This window comes from Eleutherodactylus coqui, chromosome 1, assembly GCF_035609145.1.
Source record: "Eleutherodactylus coqui strain aEleCoq1 chromosome 1, aEleCoq1.hap1, whole genome shotgun sequence".
In the NCBI taxonomy this organism is placed as follows: Eukaryota; Metazoa; Chordata; class Amphibia; order Anura; family Eleutherodactylidae; genus Eleutherodactylus; species Eleutherodactylus coqui.
The window spans coordinates 1,070,215-1,092,059 of record NC_089837.1 but is presented as its reverse complement, the minus strand read 5'-3'; the positions used below and the strand labels follow the sequence as shown (position 1 = coordinate 1,092,059).

Below are 21,845 nucleotides of genomic sequence, written 5' to 3'. Positions count from 1 at the left end.
TTAAAGATAACTACCTTACCCAATTTGTGAGGGAGCCAACTAGAGGGAGGGCCACTCTGGACTTATTATTAACTAACAAACCGGACCGAATCATGGGGGTGCAGGTTGAGGGACACTTGGGAAATAGTGACCACAATATAATTAATTTCCAGCTGTCATTCAATAAGAAGCCTATGATATAGAGCGACAAAAAACTAAACTTTAGTAAAGCAAAATTTGATCAGCTGAGAACTACTATCGGTAACACTAATTGGGACAACATCCTCAAAAATATCAGTACAGACGACAAATGGGAGGAGTTTAAAAGCATCCTAATCACCTCATGTGAGCAGGTCATACCCTTTAAAAAAGAAAGCGTTTAAACTACAAAAACAAGAAGGCAGTGAAGAAGCATTAAAATCATACAGGGAAAAAAACAATATGAAAAGATCAAAATTGCTAAGGAGGAGGCAGAAAGATTGATTGCCAAAGAGCGTAAAAATAACCCTAAGCTATTCTTCAATTATATAAACAGTAAAAAGATTTGCACTGAAAGTACTGGCCCTTTAACAAATAATGAAGGACAAACCATAGAAGATGATGGAGGGAAGGCAAATCTATTAAATAGTTTATTTTCAAGTGTATTCACAAATGAAAAGAAATGTCACACGAGATGCAGGGGAATAAAACAAATCCTCTGCTAAATATTCCATGCCTAAGGAAGAATGCAAAATTGGGTAAAGAGGATTAAAAGAGGATTAAAATCGATAAATCGCCGAACCCAGATGGAATACACCCAAGGGTACTAAAGGAACTAAGTGACATCATAGCTAGACCACTATTTCTTACATTTAAGGACACTATAGAGACCGGGCTGTACCACTGGATTGGCGCATTACCAATCTGTTTCCAATATACAAAAAGGGGTCCAAAAGAGAGCCTGGTAACTACAGGTCGGTAGTTTTTCAATAATTGGAAAAATATTTGAGCGGTTTCTGAGAGACGCCATCCTAGAATACCTCAAGGGAAAACAACAGTATAACCCCTCATTAGCACGGATTCATGAGGGGGTCGATCATGTCAGACTAATTCGATCAGCTTCTAGGATGAAGTAAGTTCTAGGCTGGACCTGGGAGAGTCTATTGATCTCGTATATCTGTTTTTTTTGTTTTTTTAAGCATTTGACACAGTGCCACTTAATAGGCTGATATATAAAATGAGACAGCTTGGTCTAAGCTCCAATATACACTAAATGGGGTACTGCTAGGGAAAAGTGATCTGGAAAAAGACCCGGGGGTACTAGTGGATTGTAGATTTAACTCCAGATTTAACTGGAGCAATCAATGCCAGTCAGCTGCTGCAAAAGCAAATAAAGTCTTGGGGTGCATTAAAAGAGGTATAGGGGCGAAGGACGAGAACATCATCCTCCCACTATATAAGGCACTTGTCAGGCCTCACATGGAATACTGCGCACAGTTCTGGACACCGGTGCTCAGGAAAGACGTTACAGTGCTGGAGGGGGTTCAAAGAAGGGCAACTAAACTAATACATGGAATGACGGGACTGGAATACCCAGAGAGGCACCAAAACTGGGATTATTCACCCCGGAAAAAAGATGTTTATTGGGCGATCAAATAACTATTAGAGATGAGCGAGTATACCCACTAAGGCACTACTCGCTTGAGTATCTCCCCGCTCGTCCCTAAAGATTCGGGGGCCGCCGCGGCTGACAGGTGAGTTGCGGCGGGGAGCAGGGGGAGCGGGGGGGGGGGAGAGGGAGAGAGAGATCTCCCCTCTGTTCCTCACCGCACTCCCCCGCCGCTCCCCGCCCCCTGCCGGCCCCGAATCTTTGGGGACGAGTGGGGAGATACTCGGCTAAGGTACATTACTCGAGCGAGTAGTGCCTTAGCGAGTATACTCGCTCATCTCTAATAACTATGTATAAATCCATGAGGGGACGATACAAGGATCTCTCCCATGACCTGTTTACACCCAGGACTGCGATGGTAACAAGAGGGCATTTAGAAGAAAGCAGGTTTCATCACCAACACAGAAGAGGGTTCTTTACTGTAAGAGCAGTGAGACTGTGGAACTCTCTGCCTGAGGACGTGGTGATGGCAGGATCCATAGAGGAGTGTAAGAGGGACTAGATGTTTTTCTAGAACGCTATGATATTACAGGATATAGACATTAGGCGACCAGCGGGGTTGATGTTCTCAAATGTTGATCCAGGGATTACTCTGGCTGCCATTGTAGAGTCAGGAAGGACTTGCCTTCCTCTGGACCAACAAGAAAGGGGTTGAAACAGGCTGAAGTAGATGGACATTGTCTTCATTCAGCCTAACATACTACGTTACCATAGCCAAGAAAGCAGGACTGTGCGACGCTTCCCAGATTTTTGCTTGCTCACATCATACCTGGTGCCATAGTTTTCTAACTTGTCACAAATGCATGTGATTGCCAGGTGTCCATCTGTCTAACAACCAGCTACAAACTGTCAGACAGAGTACTGGTGTATCCATAGGGGTTTTGGGGGGATGTAGTCCGTCTATAATCCCTCATTCCGTGCACAAGGGGGAAGGACCTGTGAGGATGTCACGGTCATGTGATCAGGCTCTGCTGGTTTAGGACCTGCAATGACATCACTGTCTGTGATCAGGGGTGGAGCTCAGAGATGATGTGACTGATCTCATGATTGTGACATCATCACAGGTTATGTGAGCACACGGCTGCTGTCAGGCTCCGTGTTTTATATATGCTTTAGGACCTGGGTTGACATCACTATCATGTGATCATGGGCGGAGCATGTGAAGCACTCACACACACACTCACGGACAAGTGGTCGTTAGCACTTTAAGGCCTTAGTCACACGGGCGTAAATACGCGCGTTAAAAAAACGCGTGACCATGTCCATTGCCACCAATATGTTCTATCTTTTGTAGGTGCGTATTTACGCCCGTGTGACTAAGGCCTAATAATGCTGAATATTGCCATCATAATTCAATTTGGATTTTAAAAAAGAGTGTATAGATACCCATTATTGAAGTGCATACCCATTATTGGGTCACCCTGTATGTCTTCAGGTTTATTACTGTTTGTTTCCTTTATAAGCTTGTCCAATGACTCAGTCGCGCCCCAACTCTGCATTACTGGAGGTTGGCTGCATGGATTTCTGCAGGCCGTTTATGTGTTTGTACATCATTATGGTCAACCTTCTCATTGCTATAATAACGTAAGTAAGATGATCATTGAAAGTATGTTTATTACTGATATTTTCAATCCCCTTTTCCCTCAAATGTATGATGGAAAAAATAGCTGAGATTATTTACAGCAAACATGCCGACAATCATAACAATGTGGACAACCCCCCGAATTGACTTACGTTACGTAACAACAACACTATTGCCATGTTAAGTGTGTAGACCCACTTGCTGCCGCGGGACAACCCCTTTAAGTGTGTATGATTGGATTCCCATCATTATCAAGAATTGTTTAATGTAAATTGTTACTTGCACTCTATTGCCCAATCTTACATTGTGCATGGAGATCTACAGGTAGCATACTGAGGGGACCATACCATTTCCAAGGATCCCTCTGTCTAACTGATAGGCCTCAGCAACCTGCGTCCCTCAACACACAATATAAGATTGCAGGAAAAGGCAAAAGTAAAGCGACATTGTAAATAATCAAAAGGCTTGGACCATCTGTGGGCAGAAGTTCAGCTAAGGCTTTGGTGCTGATTGGTACAGTGTTGATAATAGGTGCCCCTATGTTTCTTACAGTAATGTGTTCAAGGAGTGTAAAGCCATTTCTGATCATCTATGGAAGTTTCAGCGCTACTATTTCGTCATGCGGTACCACAATAAGCCGGCCCTTCCTCCTCCCTTCATTCTTCTCGGTCATTTGGCTTCTGTTGCAAACTGGCTTTGCGGACGGAGAAAGACATCAAGTTCTGAGGTGCCGAGTAAGTCCAATCTACAGTGGGTTTTCTGATTTAATTTTCTTACTTATAGTCGCTTTCTCTTTGGGAAATCCAGCAGAACAACGACCCTATTGTTACAGTCTTTATTTCACTAATTCTGGCACAGAACTTTTCCTGACTGAGGACGATAATAAGCGGCTGCATGAGTTTGAAGAGGAATGTGTACAGATCTATTTTAAAGACAAGAAGGAGGACAAAAACTCAAAAAGTGATGAAAAAATTCAGGTGACATCAGAAAGGTCCATTTCATTGGAAATGGAAGTGCAGAACCTCTTGAGATGCTTCTGGCTTACAGCTATCTATTGCTAGTTAACATATTTCTTCTCAATGGATATTATGTTTGACATGCATTAGTAACTGTGGATATATTATGAAGTTAGAACAGATCTGTTAGTTCAGCAATAGTTATTTAAAAAAATCTTTTAATATAAGGGACAATATAAAGATGTTCTGCTTGAGATAACGCCATCATTCCCATTTCCTGCAATGAAGTAACATCACTGTGTTAACATGAGAGGGAATAATGTTATATTAAAATGGAACACCTCATTGTTTTTCTGGTGAAATTCTTGGCTACCTTTCCAGTGAAAAAAATTAGAGTTGAATCCAAGATGGTGGCATTCAAAATGGCCATCATGTTGGTAACATGACCTAACTGGTTTACCCCTTACCCCACAGTATGCTAAATTGTATCACCGTCTGTCAAACCATTTGTATTCTAAATGTGTGCTTCAACACTTTTGAGACACCCTATACAATTGTCATCCCAGAAACAATTAATATTGCCTGTTTAGAGACCACTAGACATTTATGGCAGAACGCTATTAAATCCAGGACGTAGGCCTCATGTCCACGGGGAAAATCAGGCCCGCTCCGGATTGTCCATGTAGAATCTGCAGCGGGTCCCTCCTGCCCCGCGGACACGAGCGCTGAAAATAAGAATAAATCAGAATACACTCACCTCTCGCCCGCTCCGGATACTTCCTTCGCTGCGGCGTCATCTTCTCTGCGTCGCGGCCGGATCTTCTTTCTTCGGCCCGGCGGATGCGCAGGATGACGTCGGTGACGTGCTGCACGCATGCACCGGGCCGAAGCAAAATGATCCGGCCACGACTGAGAGAAGATGACGCCGCGGCGAAGAGAAGAAACGGAGCGGGTGAGTAAATTCCGATTTTTGTCTCCCGCGGATCCGGACGGCTTCCATAGGCTTCAATAGAAGCCCGCGGGAGCCGTCCCCGCGGGAGACCCGCATGAAAATGGAGCATGGTCCAGATTTTTTCATGCTCCATTTTTTTTAAAATCCCTTTTATTGAGCATCCGCGGGTATTTATCTACCCGCGGGTGGTCAATGCATCCCTATGGGGTGCGGATCCGCGGGCAGGAGAAGAGTTACAATCCGCTGCGGATTTTAATTCTTCTTTTGCCCGTGGACATGAGCCGTTAAGCATTGACCTTATTTGTTTCTGCTCCTCAAATGAAGCTTTGTAGTAAAGACTGTCTCAATGTAATTCCTAAGATCAGATATTTCAGACAAAACTGTATAAAAATGTGATAGGTTTGCTTACACATGCTCATCCAAAACAACAAGCCTGGAGCCTCATGGAAGTTCCCAAGATGTTCTCTATTCTTGGTAAATACACTGCTTTCAGGTTTATGCTGATATAGATGTTCATCTTGGTTCATAGACATCCAATGTATACTATTATTTCTAATTTTATAGAGTGGAAGATATGTTTGAGGACATGAAGGATGTCAGAGATCATGTCAACTCTGTTAAAGATTTACTTCACCAGTTAGATGATCATCTTGGACATCTACAAGATCTCCCAGGGCTTACATTGGACTCCATGAAAACTCTCACTGCACAGAAAGCCATGGAATTCAAAAGAAGCCATAGCATGATGTCCTGTGATTCAAGCTTCTCAAAGCAAACCATTGATGATGGACTTGGTCAACCACGTGGAAGAAAAGCAGAAGTAGGCACATTTTGGCCCATTCCTTTTCACAACCTCATCAAGAAAAGTATAGTAAAGCTTTAAGTTTACAGCAAAGGATTAGTGGGTCAGATTTTAGTCCTGTATACAGTGCTTTCCCGCAATTCCAGCATGGAGCTTTCTGCGATAATAACACAGATTATGGCAAAGACAAATCTCTAAAAAGCAGGCCTGATATAACACTTGAAACATTATATCAAAATTCTTCATCTGAATTGCAGCCAATGGAGGTTCCAGAAGTTATAAATGTTTCAACAGTTGTTCAAAAAAGAATTTAATACAAGTTATATCCAAATGTCCAGAACGGGTCCCTTCGGCATTGCTTGGCAAGGCATACAAAGAGGGAGGATTTGTGCATGGTATATTTACTGATGATGACAGCAAAGCTATTTATGAAAAAGACCGTGGAGATGCTGGTCCATATGTCAAAATATCTTCTGAACGGAAAGCAATGGAGGCTAAACCGCCATCACCAGAAGTGTCTCCAAATGATGACAGCCATGGTGCTATTGTTAAAAAATTATCGAAACAATACAAAAGTCCGGGTAATACTTCATTTGCTTGCCTGTCTTTTTGTTGATAGCAATGTTATAATTTGTGTACAAAAGATGAGAGAAAATTGTAGCCCCAATTACTCCTCATCACTTTGCCTATTTTACAGAATGCAGCATCTTAACACCATTGATCACTGTGTTGTGACTATGTAACTGCACATTTCTATTAATGATAGCACTATTTACTAAAGATTTAGAACCCAGCCTGGGCTCTCCACTCTGCTAACGAAACCAGACTGAGGGCCCCTCTAATTCGAACTTCTCCAAGACTTCTCCAGAGCAGCACCGATCCTCTGGAACGCACTACCAAAGGCTACCCGAGCAATCCAGGACTCGGAGAACTTCAGGCGTGCTCTAAAAACGCACCTCTTCAGGGAGGCATACCGCATTCCCTAAACAAACCGCTCTGTACTCCGCCTGATAACATGCTCCCTGACCTACTGACTGCAATCATTGCCAGCCATGTCAACTGCCCATGCTGTCATACCGTTACTGCTGTCACACGGCTAAATGTCTGACCATTGTCTATGTGTATAGAATCCCTCACTCTCCACCCCCCATACCATGCACACCTCCACCCCGCCATACCGTGCACATCTCCACCCCCCATAACGTGCACATCTCCACCCCGCCATACCGTGCACATCTCCACCCCGCCATACCGTGCCCATCTCCACCCCCCATACCGTGCACACCTCCACCCCGCCATACCGTGCACATCTCCACCCCGCCATACCGTGCACATCTCCACCCCGCCATACCGTGCACATCTCCACCCCACCATACCGTGCACATCTCCACCCCCCAGCATACCGTGCACATCTCCACCTCACCACACCGTGCTCATCTCCACCCTGCCATACCGGGCACATCTCCACCTCGCCATACCGTGCCCATCTCCACCCCCCATACCGTGCCCATCTCCACCCCGCCATACCATGCCCATCTCCACCTCGCCATACCGTGCCCATCTCCACCCCCCATAACGTGCACATCTCCACCCCGCCATACCGTGCACATCTCCACCCCGCCATACCGTGCCCATCTCCACCCCACCATACCGTGCACATCTCCACCCCACCATACCGTGCACATCTCCACCCCCCCATACTGTGCACATCTCCACCCCGCCATACCGTGCACATCTCCACCCCCCCATACCGTGCACACCTCCACCCTGCCATTCCGTGAACATCACCCCGCCGTACCGTGCACATCTCCACCCCCCCATAACGCACACATCTCCAGCCCCTTTACCTTCTGTATCCCCCCATTACTTGTAGTATGTAAGCTGGTTGGAGCAGGACCCTCACCCCTATTGTCTCCATCAGCTGATTACTATGTAACCGTGGTTCTGTAATGTTTGTACTTTTGTCTTTCTGTATCCCCCCTGTCTATGTAAGCGCTGCGGGATATGGTGGCGCTATACAAATAACGTTTATTATTATTAGAACCCTGTTAAAAGATGTTGATAGAGATTAAAAGTCACATAATATCATTGTTTTCTTTTTCTAATCTAGGCAACAAGGCTCCTGAAGGAAATCAAACATATTCGGAGATAGCGGTAATTTTTATTTTTACAATAGAAAGATTATTAAAGCTAATAAAGAACTATCAAATATAAGAAGTGATGACTTGACATATTGTAGCAAATATCAGGTTATTGACCCAGTATGTATCATCCAGAAAGACTTTACTGCCTGATAAGGATCTGCCCAAATCAATGTGATCATTATCAAGCATGGAATTAGAGCTAGCCTCAGATGACCTCAGACATCATAGTGCATAACTGGCAGCTGTCCCAAATGTCCAGAGCAATCCAGTGTCTACGGTCTTCCTTTTGTTGAGTAGTGTCAGATTTTGTTTTTCCATCCCAAGGAATGTACTACTTCTGGTTTTACTTCATGTGCAGTTCTATGTGCTAGCTAAGAAACAATAAGCAAAAAATAAGAAAAACAAATGAACACGAACCAAACATTGGGAGTCTCAGTGATCTGGAGTCTCAGTAATCTGGAGTCTCAGTAATCTGGAGTCTCAGTGATCTGGTTATTAAATTGTGTCTTTGGGAAATGCAGAGTTTCCTTAGTGCTGAACAATGAATAAAACCTGTTCTCAGATTCTGTATTCCAATTCAGTAGCTATTTTAGTATGAGGAAGGTAAAGACTAATGCTTTTCCGAGGCATCCCTCTGAGAATAATCCCAAGAAACATATTTATGTCTTTTCTCAATCACAGCTATACCACAAGGAGAAGGACCGTCTTAGAAGATCACATTCATGCACAAAATGAAAGGCATTACAACGTTCTCCAGTGAAATCCATTAGCCAATGTATGTAACACATATGGCAATATATATATATATACCCTCACAAATGTATGTAACACATATTCCGTATAATGATATGAGTGGAGGAATGCTTTGTGCAGACATTCCACAGATGAAGGTTCATGGGTTACTAATCAGATCCGTTATTTGGCATATGAGGTTCATATGCAATAAAGCTGAATTAGTAGCAATTGAATGAAGGGAAGAAGTGGATTTCAAACTCTGCGGGAGTAAATAGAGCCCCGGACCCTATAGAGATTCATTGTGGAATTATTCCTCACAGCATATTGTTTAAACTCTTCAGACCAAGGGTGTACATGTATGACCTCAGCTGCTGGGCAGTGTATGGAGATGAGCCTGCTCCATGCCCAGTGGGTATCATTTGCATTAAGCTGTCTATACCGACTGCAGCATCTAAGCCTTCTCCGTCTCCCCATCAACCCCATGAAAGCTTCCAGGCCTGCTAGAGCTTAATAGGCTAATGTAAAATGTACATATAGAAGTGTATTGTAGGAATCAATCAAATGCTCACATAAGAGTCCAGGAGAGCGCCAGACAACCTTCAAGACAATATATGATATAATATAGCGACTCACCTGGTGCCAGGCATGTCACCCTAGGGTGAACATGTCAGCACCCAGTGTCCAGGCAGGCATATAGCATTTTCTTTGCAAAGATCCACTGAATTAGATATCACTGGAGAGCTGCAGATGTCACCAAAAATCCGTGCCTCATAAGAGGTCGGATAATGCAAAGCTAGAGATAAGAAAAACCGGTAATCCTGCGCCGCTTTATATAGAAGAGCGACCGATTCTCTTGAAAGATTACAGCGGTCAAATTCCAGTTTAAAGTCAAAAAACATTTAATAGTACAAACAGAAGTCACTTAAGATGCTTGAGAAAGACGTCTAGCACGTCGAAACGCGTCGCATATTATCCCGCAAGTATCTATCTATCTTTTATATGAGGCTGTGACCTCTGTTTATATTATTAAATGTTTTTTTTACTTTAAACTGGAATTTGACCGTTGTAATCTTTCAAGAGAATCGGTCGCTCTTCTATATAAAGCAGCGCAGGATTACCGTTTTTTTCTTATCTCTATCAAATGATCACATGTTCAAATTCTCTAGTGGGACTAAAAAAATCATCAAAATTAGTTTAATTTAAAAAAATGTTCACATTTTTTTGGAAAAGTTTGGAAAAATTGACAGTTTTAGCAATTTCCCTTTCACAGTGGTGACTTGAATTAAAAAATATAATTTTTATTTTGAACTTTTTAAAAATGCACATATAGGGGCACAACACATAAAACAACAAAAACAAAAAAAGTAAGTAAGGGGCGTGGTAAATACCATCCAACCACACCGTCACTAAAGATGGGCATCCAATTGTGCTGTGTGTGTGGGTGTTTGTGTGATCTGGTCACCGGCGACCACGAAGTTTTTTTGTCCTGCTTAAAGCCGGTAATGTATGAGGCAGGGGTATATTGGTACTTGGGGTTTGTAAGATTATCCCCAGTTGTTTTGGTCTTTTTTATTTATAAAGCCCACACACCGTAGATGGATGCAATTTTTAGTGATTTGAACGTTCGTTTCTTCACAATTCTTTTTTGCCCCCCCCCCCTTTTTTTTCAAAGGAGGGTAGAGGTACCTGACCAATTCCTAAATGGATAGTCGGAATTGGCCTTGGCCGTAGGGATCATCTCCCGAGGTTGCTAGATATGTATGATGCCAACCTCCAGAGAGAGTCTCCCGGTTAGTATAGGGCGGCCTCGCCTCTATAGATAAGGGTCGTAGTGTAAATACTTGACCCAAGCGTATTCGAATTTCCCTTTTTAGTATGCTGATTCTCGTATTTAATTGCTCGACGCGTTTCACCACTTCAATTCTCGTGGATCATCAGGAGCATTATAAATCGGGATTGAGTAGAGACAGTATAGGTGATATCATGAGGTCACCAATAGACCAATTGATAAAGAAACGCATATCTTAATTTTTGGAGGGCCTGTTCATGCAGCAGGTTTCTCAAAGGATCGGGTCTAGCCTGGGTAGAAAGTTCGATACTCAAATTTCTCTTATTGACAAAAGCAATAATTTGAGATTTGCCAGAGATAGCGTATCCTAATGACCCAAATCAGCCTTGAATGCGAATGTCTGGCGTGGGGTGTTCAGGACTGATACGGGAATGTTCAAGCTGCTACTACTCACAGAAACATACCATAGGGATCCAGTATTATGCTGTGAGTAAAGTAGTATTGGAGCAATCCGTCTCTGTCCAGAGATTGGATAGCCGGTTCGTCCTATGCAATATGCATACTGGGACGCTAAGCCGGTATCGCAAGGGTTTTTGTGCCTGTGCTTATTCAGGACACATATCCCCAGGTGAGGAAAAGGAGAGAAGCACTAGCCCCCTGCTTCTCTATAGAGAACACCCCGTTCACCAATCTGCTGCTTCTTTAGCTATCACATAAACAGACTAGTGATTTACTAGCCTGTTACGTGTAGGAGCTTATCTAACAGAACCCGCCCGAGTTTCTTTTCCCAGAGTGTCAGAATTGACAGAAGAAAAGGGTGGATACAAGATGAAAATAACAAAAGTTGGTGTCCATAGCCCAGATGGTAGGCTAGGGAAGCTTCTCTCCTTTTCTCTCCTTTTCCTCACCTGGGGATATGTGTCCTGAATAAGCACAGGCACAAAAACCCTTGCGATACCGGCTTAGCGTCCCAGTATGCATATTGCATAGGACGAACCGGCTATCCAATCTCTGGACAGAGACGGATTGCTCCAATACTACTTTACTCACAGCATAATACTGCATCCCTATGGTATGTTTCTGTGAGTAGTAGCAGCTTGAACATTCCCGTATCAGTCCTGAACACCCCACGCCAGACATTCGCATTCAAGGCTGATTTGGGTCATTAGGATACGCTATCTCTGGCAAATCTCAAATTATTGCTTTTGTCAATAAGAGAAATTTGAGTATCGAACTTTCTACCCAGGCTAGACCCGATCCTTTGAGAAACCTGCTGCATGAACAGGCCCTCCAAAAATTAAGATATTCGTTTCTTTATCAATTGGTCTATTGGTGACCTCATGATATCACCTATACTGTCTCTACTCAATCCCGATTTATAATGCTCCTGATGATCCACGAGAATTGAAGTGGTGAAACGCGTCGAGCAATTAAATACGAGAATCAGCATACTAAAAAGGGAAATTCGAATACGCTTGGGTCAAGTATTTACACTACGACCCTTATCTATAGAGGCGAGGCCGCCCTATACTAACCGGGAGACTCTCTCTGGAGGTTGGCATCATACATATCTAGCAACCTCGGGAGATGATCCCTACGGCCAAGGCCAATTCCGACTATCCATTTAGGAATTGGTCAGGTACCTCTACCCTCCTTTGAAAAAAAAGGGGGGGGGGGCAAAAAAGAATTGTGAAGAAACGAACGTTCAAATCACTAAAAATTGCATCCATCTACGGTGTGTGGGCTTTATAAATAAAAAAGACCAAAACAACTGGGGATTATCTTACAAACCCCAAGTACCAATATACCCCTGCCTCATACATTACCGGCTTTAAGCAGGACAAAAAAACTTCGTGGTCGCCGGTGACCAGATCACACAAACACCCACACACACAGCACAATTGGATGCCCATCTTTAGTGACGGTGTGGTTGGATGGTATTTACCACGCCCCTTACTTACTTTTTTTGTTTTTGTTGTTTTATGTGCTGTGCCCCTATATGTGCATTTTTAAAAAGTTCAAAATAAAAATTATATTTTTTAATTCAAGTCACCACTGTGAAAGGGCTACTCAAGTTAAATTTGGAGACTTTTTGCTCTGCCTACTCTGTGAAATAGTTTTAGCAATTTCAGGTCACTTCAAAAAGTTTTAACATTTTTCCGTAGATTAAGTTATAACTCTTGTGAGGCGGGGAAGAAAAAAAGGCAATAAAAATGGATGAAGCAATAGGGTAAAGTATCCTCACAGGCATATGAGCCTCGGAGCTCGGTGCTTGTTTAACATTTTGGCTGTTTCTTATTTCATTTGAAGATATAGAAACATTTTTTCAGAAAAATAGTAACAATAATCCATGTTTGTTCATTTTTCTCTCATATGTAGCTGCTTTGGATGGCAGATCAATGTCATGTGAAGATCTCCACCAGACAAACTCAAGAGCAGCATTACTACAGGTCTGTATGGTGCCAGATCATCTATAACACTGGCCCATCCTGTATAATACATACATCAGTATTATACAGGATGGGCCATGGACAAGTAGCCTGGCATCACACTCTTATGTAAGCTTTCTGAAACAAAATCTGTCTTTATTGCCCATAGCAGCCAATCACAATGCAGCTTTTATTCCTTCTACTATGGTAAAATAAAAGCTGCACCGTGATTGGTTGCTATGGACAACAAAGAGTTTTACAAAAGCTTTCATAAGAATGGGTGCCGGCTACTTTTCCATGGCCCATCCTGTATGAACTGATGAACCTGATATGCCTGGAGATAACTCTACTAACATTTGAATGTTATTTTTTTGGAAGCAGGAGCAGTATAACAGCAGATACTCTTCAGCCAACGCTGTAAGTTCACCTTTTTTATAATATCTGATTATGACTATGTATTAAAATTAGTACACAGAGTACTTTAAAATAGATGTGAAATAGAGCATGATGTATAATTGGCTGTCACTTACTTGACAAAGAGTAAAATATCAGGCACTGCCATTAAAGGGGTTGTCCCGCGGCAGCAAGTGGGTCTATACACTTCTGTATGGCCATATTAATGCACTTTGTAATGTACATCGTGCATTAATTATGAGCCATACAGAAGTTATTCACTTACCTGTTCCGTTGCTAGCGTCCCCGTCTCCATGGTTCCGTCTAATTTTCAGCGTCTAATCGCCGGATAAGACGCGCTTGCGCAGTCCGGGTCTTCTTCTTTTCTGAATGGGGCCGCTCGTGCCGGAGAGCTGCTCCTTGTAGCTCCGCCCCGTCACGTGCCGATTCCAGCCAATCAGGAGGCTGGAATCGGCAATGGACCACACAGAAGACCTGCGGTCCACCGAGGGTGAAGATCCCGGCGGCCATCTTCACCAGGTAAGTAAGAAGTCACCGGAGCGCGGGGATTCAGGTAAGCGGTGTGCAGATTTTTTTTTAGGTCCCTGCATCGGGTTTGTCTCGCGCCGAACGGGGGGGCTGTTGAAAAAAAAAAAAAACCGTTTCGGCGCGGGACACCCCATTTAATGTGTAAGGGGCTCAGATGATGTTTCCTCAGATGGTATAAGGGCGACCTCTACAGGTCGCCATACATCACTGCAGTTTGTGTATTTCTCTATGGACTGTTGTATACTACTTCTGATTGGCTGCAGAGATGAGTTGTGATGTCTCGAGGACTAAAGACGATATAGAAAGGTGCAGGGGCTTGAAGTGCTTGGGAGGGAATTGTAGAAGCCAGAGACCGGGTGAGAGAGCAGCAAACTGGAGAGCAATCTTAGTGGTGCATTGCACAGAGAGAAAGCTGCCAGAAGAGTGAGGAGTCAGCTGAGGCGGTTGTGGAGATTCTGTGCCTGCTAGAGAGGACCAGTGGTCACCTACTATTGTCAACAGGTTCTCCAGGTTTATTTCTTAGAATAAACATATAAATGTATGTATTCCTTGTAAGCCGTGTCCACATCGTACTCTGGTTCCTGTGTCCCCTTCCCTACCAAAACAGATGCATCATGTTAGTTATTATGTAACTAAGGAGTAATCTGGTGTGACAGGTCATACATAGTACTACAAATTCTATTATTGGTGATGTTGGCTGTTTAGTGGTTCACGACCCTCCGTGACCCTACAGGCGAGCTCCTCCATGTTTTTCGGTTTTGCTTCTTTCCCTTGTGTGATATCCATGCCAGTATCGGCCATCGTGTCCTGCCAAATGATCTTTCATTTCTAGCGACCCTGCTCGAATTACATGGCCAAACTACTTGGGTCTGAGTCCGGTCATCTTCCCTTCCCACTGATATATCGGGTCTTATATGATTCAGGACTTCTCTGTCTGATACTCTCACTGTCCACGGCATACGCAGCAGCTTTCACCAGCACCACAGATCAAACTATTACCAGGTGACAAGAAATAAATTGCTCCATTCACCCCTAAAATGTACCTTAATATTACATTACCATTTGTGCCATTTACAATCTCTGTGGATTTTTTGCAATCTGCGGGCCGCAGTCGTAGTAACTTGCATGGCACACTGCAACCCCATTGAGATCATTGGGGTAATGCTTGTCATTACTGCGGCGGTCTGTCATCCACCAATGGCATAACGCGATATCTGCGGTTATAATCAGGTCTAAACGGGATACGCCATTTTACTTTTGTTAGGTGCGACGTGAAGAGGGTCTTGTTTGGCCCTCGTCGGTCTCTGCTGGGTAGTAACGGAGCTCTTTGGTGACACCTACACCTTTTTCCTGCCGGAATAACTTACCTACATTTTGACCAGAATTAAATACGGCAGGAAATCAGTGGGCCATAACATTGGAACCAAGACTGTGCCTAAATGGTTTCAGGCAACACGTTCCTGCAGTAAGATGAAAAACGGGAGAACAGAGAGACGTTTTAGCGAGTTGAAGTGCAGCATTGTGCATATTTACATTGCAAGAGGAAAGAAGTTACTGAACAGCCGGCGTACGCCCAGAGGGTTGTTATAGTTGTTCCTGCACGCAGACCAAGCCCTTTACGCCAAGACTCCCCAGCCTACCATCAAGGCTATGGGGACTACCTTTTGTCATGCTGTCAGGGTAATATTTCTAAGTACAGCACCAACCAGGCCCACCTCACTTGCCCCGTTGCCGGCGGTAAGAAGAGACACCACACAGGGAGGTCTGGTATAATTCCTCTCACGGGGCATGGCTGCGCTTTGCCGAGCTTTATTACAGATTACATGAGATCTTATACCCTTTGTCCCATCCCCAGCAAGGGGTGATGGGCTGATAACCATATATGGGAAGTCCGGATTTCCAGCCTGAGACAGTGAAAACAGTCGCTATCTTGCTACGGCGCCTCTGGCTTATGTACAGAAAATCACGTATTCAATTAACTCCAGTGCAAAGAATCACCCACTCAATTCTAAGAAAGCGGCCAAGCTCCTGATGGCGGTGGCACAGGATTGGATTTCTCATTGATTCTCCACAGCATTGTGGGCTATCGCCCCACCCCTTTTACAGAGGGTCGCTGCCTGGCCCTGCCAACCCTGTGCAGTGTGTGCCTCCGGTTCCTCATCATCGCAGACGTACTTATAAATAGACATGAGGGTGGTGTGGCATGAGGGCAGCTGAAGGCTGCGCAGGGACACTTTGGTGTGCGCTGTGGACACTGGGTCGTGGGGGGGGGGTGGTTGGGCAGCATGTAACCCCGGAGAAGTGGCAGCGGAGTGTCATGCAGGCAGTGATTGTGCTTTGTTGGAGGTAGTGTGGTGCTTAGCTAAGGTATGCCTTGCTAATGAGGGCTTTTCAGAAGTAAAAGTTGTTAGGGAGGGGGGCCCACCCGGGGGGGCCCACCCTTGCCGCTAGGGGGGGCCCACCCTGGGGGGGCCCACCCTTGCTGCTATTGTGGCTTAATAGTGGGACCTGTGAACTTGAGATGCAGCCCAACATGTAGCCCCTCGCCTGCCCTATCCGTTTCTGTGTCGTTCCCATCACTTTCTTGAATTGCCCAGATTTTCACACATGAAAACCTTAGCGAGCATCGGCGATATACAAAAATGCTCTGGTCGCCCATTGACTTCAATGGGGTTCGTTACTCGAAACGAACCCTCGAGCATCGCGATCATTTCGTCCCGAGTAACGAGCACCCGGGCATTTTGGTGCTCGCTCATCTCTAGTCATTACTTTTGTGTCTCCACATTTGCAGTTTAATGACACACTTACATAACATGATTGTTGTACAGCGTTAACTGCTAATAGCAGGTTGTGGAGACGCCCGGAGAGCAGCGAGGGGCAGCAGCTAAGTGGGCACATGGGTAGGTAGTCTGCAGCATGTACAAGGCATTGGGAACTGTAAGATGTGTTGGTGAAGCTACAGATAAGCACTCATAGCGATGGGCATGTCCCTTTAAGGGTTTTTTTTTTGTTACTGGAGACGAAATTATTTTTGCTTGGCCCCCAGTGACTGCAGACAGACCCAGCGCCATCGCTGCCCAGCCAGGCCACAGAAATGCCAGGAGTAGTAATGCCAGGAGGTTACTAGAACAGGAGACGTTACTGCGCAAGGTTCCCGTATGCAAGGCCGTGCACAAGGTGTGTCGTGCCCAAAATAAGGCTTCTAAGTGACTATGGTTACACCTTTATGGGGTTATCCTTAAACCTAGTCCCTGATAAAGTTGGTAAAAGGGGATTGGCGCTGGCGATAAACGTACGATGTTTAAGGGACTGCTGCGAAAGACAAGAAAAGAAAAAGTAATGATAGTGGAACCCCGTGGTGAAATGGTGGATGTGAACAAAGGGGGAATGGCAACAGTAACAATCCATCCAACATTCCCATCCAGCACTACTGCCACGACGAGCAGAATGGTCTGCACACTGATGAGAGGCACTGCATGCCAACGCTGTTAGTGATCGCCCTGTTAATGTGCTGCACACACAACTACTTCCATCCCCTGTGAAATATTTGGGTTTCCCCAAAAGTCTGACCTTTCCTAGTTGTAACAATTGCTGTTCGGTGGCGTCACACCGTATCTGGAAACCATTTCCTTCAACACAAAGAACACAAACAGCTTTCCCAGTTTTACAAAATCTTCTTTTTCCTGAACTTCTAGTAAATGTGGATGTTACCTTAAAATCCTGTAAAATCCGTTTCTGAAGGTAATGAGACCAATGGTTTTCGGGGTGCTAGTAACAATATGGTTTAGCGATTTTTGAAAAATGCAGGAAAAAAAGAAAAAATTCTAAAAAAAAAAGAAAAAAAAACTGGTATGTCCAAAAGGATACATTAAAAAGCGACACACTGCAGGTTTCAGTTTCCTCTTAGCAAACCGAAGCAATGATAGTCCATTCCATTTGCCAACATTGTCCCAGATGGCGTAATGCCATGTTCATTCCCTAATGCCACTGGAGGCACAAGGAGTTCTTTCTGGCTGTTCAGCATTTGTGTTTTACGATTACTGAGCAGTTGTGCCCATTGTGCCCATGCCAGTGCATGACTGGGTGTTATGGCAGCACGTGCGCAGTACATGGGTAACAACATTGGCACATCTGCTGCCTCTGGGGCAAACGGCATTCCTTAGTTTACGGCATTCCTTAGTTTACGGCATTCCTTAGCTTACGGCATTCCTTACTTTACGGCATTCCTTAGTTTACGGCATTCCTTAGTTTACGGCATTCCTTAGCTTACGGCATTCCTTAGCTTACGGCATTCCTTAGTTTACGGCATTCCTTAGCTTACGGCATTCCTTACTTTACGGCATTCCTTGGTTTACGGCATTCCTTAGTTTACGGCATTCCTTAGCTTACGGCATTCCTTAGCTTACGGCATTCCTTAGTTTACGGCATTCCTTACTTTACGGCATTCCTTAGTTTACGGCATTCCTTACTTTACGGCATTCCTTAGTTTATAGGTTGATTCCAGAATCTTCTCAATGGAGTAAATTTGGAATGACTACAAAATATCAGCAATTGTGAACTGTAACTCCTACTGCAATAGTAAGTATGTGGATTGGTTACTCTGAGCCGCACGGCTACGGCCGCTTCGCTTTGTTTCTCCACAAGCCATAACACGGACAATGTTTACAAATCTCTCTGTTTTCTTTGGCCAGATGATCAGTGCAGCATTTACACCCGAACTCTATAATGACATTACTGCACACACTTGGAGATGCTTTGTTAGCGCTACTTTCCCGCAGCGTCATCCAAGCACAGCTGATAGCATTTATTAAAGCTGTTTTAAGCATTACGCTGCAAACCGCACGGCGAAAGCATTATTACTGGAAGACGTCTGACCACTGCTTGTTGTATGTTTGAGAACTTTACTGTTTTTTGACTGCCCAGGCAAACGTGTCCAGAAGAGGCTCTTGCAATGCGTTGGCGTGGTTTTGGGGTTGCGTCATCACAATTAATATCTTTATTTTTTCTAGATGTGCTTCAGCAGCCGGACACCATTACAAGCAACAGCGTGCGGGAACTGATTGTCAGCTGCGCGGCTTCACTACTAGTGGCCCAACACCAATTATCGGATGCCAGCTGGAGGCGTGGCGCAAAGAAAGTATAGGCACAAGCCTGTAGAAGTTACTGATTGGGCATTTTAGTTGTTATAGTTGTTAAAGTTTTTACAATTTTATATTGTAGCCCGAGTTCAAATAATGTTAAGAATCGCGGGAACGGTTAAACGGTCATCTGTGAGTAAAAAATGTTCTGAAAGGGAAGATTCCAGTGAAGTTTATTTATTGCAACATCTGTGTAAAATGTAGAGTTACTAACAGTGCAAAGTGTTTGTGTGGCTATAGAACGATGTAATGCTCCATCATGGATGATTGGCCATTGACTTGTAGCACCATAACGAACCCAACAGTCCCCGTTTCTGGGCAGCCGCTTAGAACACTTGGCAGGTTCTATGTCCTCATAATGGGTTGTCAGCTTCTCAATGCGACTCTCTGCAGACTCTGAGCTTTACATGGCTGCCACCGGCCGGGGGCCCCTGAGAGTATCTGTAATATGCTTACGGTCAGTGATACACCGTTGGCACATCCCACAGTGCGCAGGGAACGTACTTATCAGGGAGCTGATTGGGTTCAAAGTTCAGTGAGCCATTTTCTTATTTCCCATGATGAGTGTCCTTGTCCTTATGGTGAAAGGCGGCAGAGCGGCACAAGTATTAATAAAGGAAGATGTGCAAAAGGTTTCACCGGAGAAACTTCTAATGGCAGTAAAGCACATGGTGGGAAAACCAGCAATAATCTCTTAGGCAGCAATGGTAATTGGTTAAAGGTTAGGTGCCGATTTTAATAACTGCAATGCTGTTTGTGAGACATGAAACAGGAGCGCGAAAAACAAAGAGGCATCACCGTCATAATTAGAGTATAAGCATTAATGTAAATTAGATACTATCAAATACCTATCTACAAAGAGTTTTGGGACTAGTCGTATCCTGCTGAGGACCATGAGCAGCCACAATGCCAGCCTCACCCACAGACTGCCTGCACCCCCATAAATTGGCAGGTACATCTGTATTAAAATACACGGCAGCAGAAGCGGAAGGAATCGGGTAAAGTGAGGCAAGTGCTTCCTAATTTATTGGGGTTGTACATGTTTGCTGCGCATTGATGTGTTGCAGAATGGCTGCGTTTTATACCTACAAAAGGACCTTTAGGGATTTTAAAAATCTGAGTAGAAATAATATTTTCATTGGGACCCCTATCCAAAAACGGAGTTGTTACCACTTAAAGGGGTTGTCCCGCGGCAGCAAGTGGGTCTATACACTTCTGTATGGCCATATTAATGCACTTTGTAATGTACATTGTGCATTAAATATGAGCCATACAGAAGTTATTCACTTACCTGCTCCGTTGCTAGCGTCCTCGTCTCCATGGTGCCGACTAATTTTCGCCCTCCGATGGCCAAATTAGCCGCACTTGCACAGTCCGGGTCTTCTGCTTTCTTCAATGGGGCTCCGTGTAGCTCCGTGTAGCTCCGCCCCGTCACGTGCCGATTCCAGCCAATCAGGAGGCTGGAATCGGCAATGGACCGCACAGAAGAGCTGCGGTCCACGGAGGAAGAGGATCCCGGCGGCCATCTTCAGCCGGTAAGTATAGAAGTCACCGGAGCGCGGGGATTCAGGTAAGCGCTTAGCGTTTTTTTTTTTACGTCCCTGCATCGGGGGTTGTCTCACGCCGAACAGGAGGGGGGGGTTGAAAAAAAAAAAACCCGTTTCGGCGCGGGACAACCCCTTTAACCCTACATTAAAGATGCACCGTATTGTCATGGGCACAGATGGAAGTTAATTAGCGGAGACTAACAAGGCCGTGGGAAATATAATTCGCAAGGTGCAAAGACCAATCAGGAAACGCTGTTGATAGACAATATAAAAGCTGTATTATTGTCCCATAGGTGCGAAGATAGTGAAAATGTTGATAGTCATGAGAGCTTTCTGATTGGCCAAAAGGCACAGGCAACATGACTGTTTATGGCGAGATACACAAGTAGTAACTTACATTGCAGATGGGGCTGCGATAACATACTGCAGGCACAAAGGGAAAAATGTGGAAAGCAAATGAGGCGTCTAATGTTAGTCACCGCGCTTACAGACACAAAGAATAGAATTAAGAGCTCCAGGTTGTTGGGCATCATCTGATCTAGAAGTGCACCGGAGTGTGTCGTAACAAAGATACTGCGGGCCGTACAATGCTGCCAAACATTACTATATTGGTGGAGGGAGGAATGCTTGCAATCACTGTGCCCAATGGGGGTTTGTTGCTACAACTAATTTTTGGGCCTACTGTTATACAGCAGTTCTTGAAAAAGGGTCGCTGTAGGAAAAACAGGGCTGTAAAGATGTACTTCGAGGTATTAGTTGCATCATATGCATTATAATAGTTTGTGTCGCAACGCGTGGCAAAGAGAAACTCTCAATGTGTTGAAGTAATCGCAGCACTACAGATATATAGGAGAGAAATACTCACTAGAGCTGAAAATGGACGCAGACCTTACATCCACAGTCAATCAAGGTATATAACGGTGTCTTCAGCAGCATCCAGGGTTGTTAGAGAAATTGCAGAAACTTCCTTGAGTTTTAAAACGTCACCTTTAATCCATTTCGCATAAAAATACAGCAACGTTTCGACTGTGCAATATACAGTCTTTATCAAGCCAATGCAATAAAAACATGGCTGCACATGCAGCCCTTAAATATCCCATCACCATCAATTACACCCAATAAAAATGACCAATGCAGTCTGGAGTTATATTACCTGAGCCCTTATTGGAGCCTTCATGGACCGTGCAGCTGTATCCAATCCC

At 44.4% G+C, this 21,845-nt stretch overlaps 1 protein-coding gene, 1 long non-coding RNA gene and 1 pseudogene across 2 annotated transcripts in view; 2 read left to right on the top strand and 1 right to left on the bottom strand.

Annotated features, from left to right (window-relative positions):
• Positions 1 to 21,845, bottom strand: part of LOC136617429 (zinc finger protein 300-like) — a 1,148,901-nt gene that overhangs the window by 999,709 nt on the left and 127,347 nt on the right. The gene's annotated exons all lie outside the window — the stretch shown is intronic.
• On the top strand, positions 1,086 to 6,000 carry LOC136608819 (transient receptor potential cation channel subfamily M member 7-like; annotated as a pseudogene).
• Positions 6,270 to 8,817, top strand: LOC136618144 (uncharacterized). Its single transcript, XR_010790987.1, has 3 exons — positions 6,270 to 6,500; positions 8,030 to 8,073; positions 8,745 to 8,817. It is a non-coding gene; the product is annotated as an uncharacterized lncRNA (long non-coding RNA).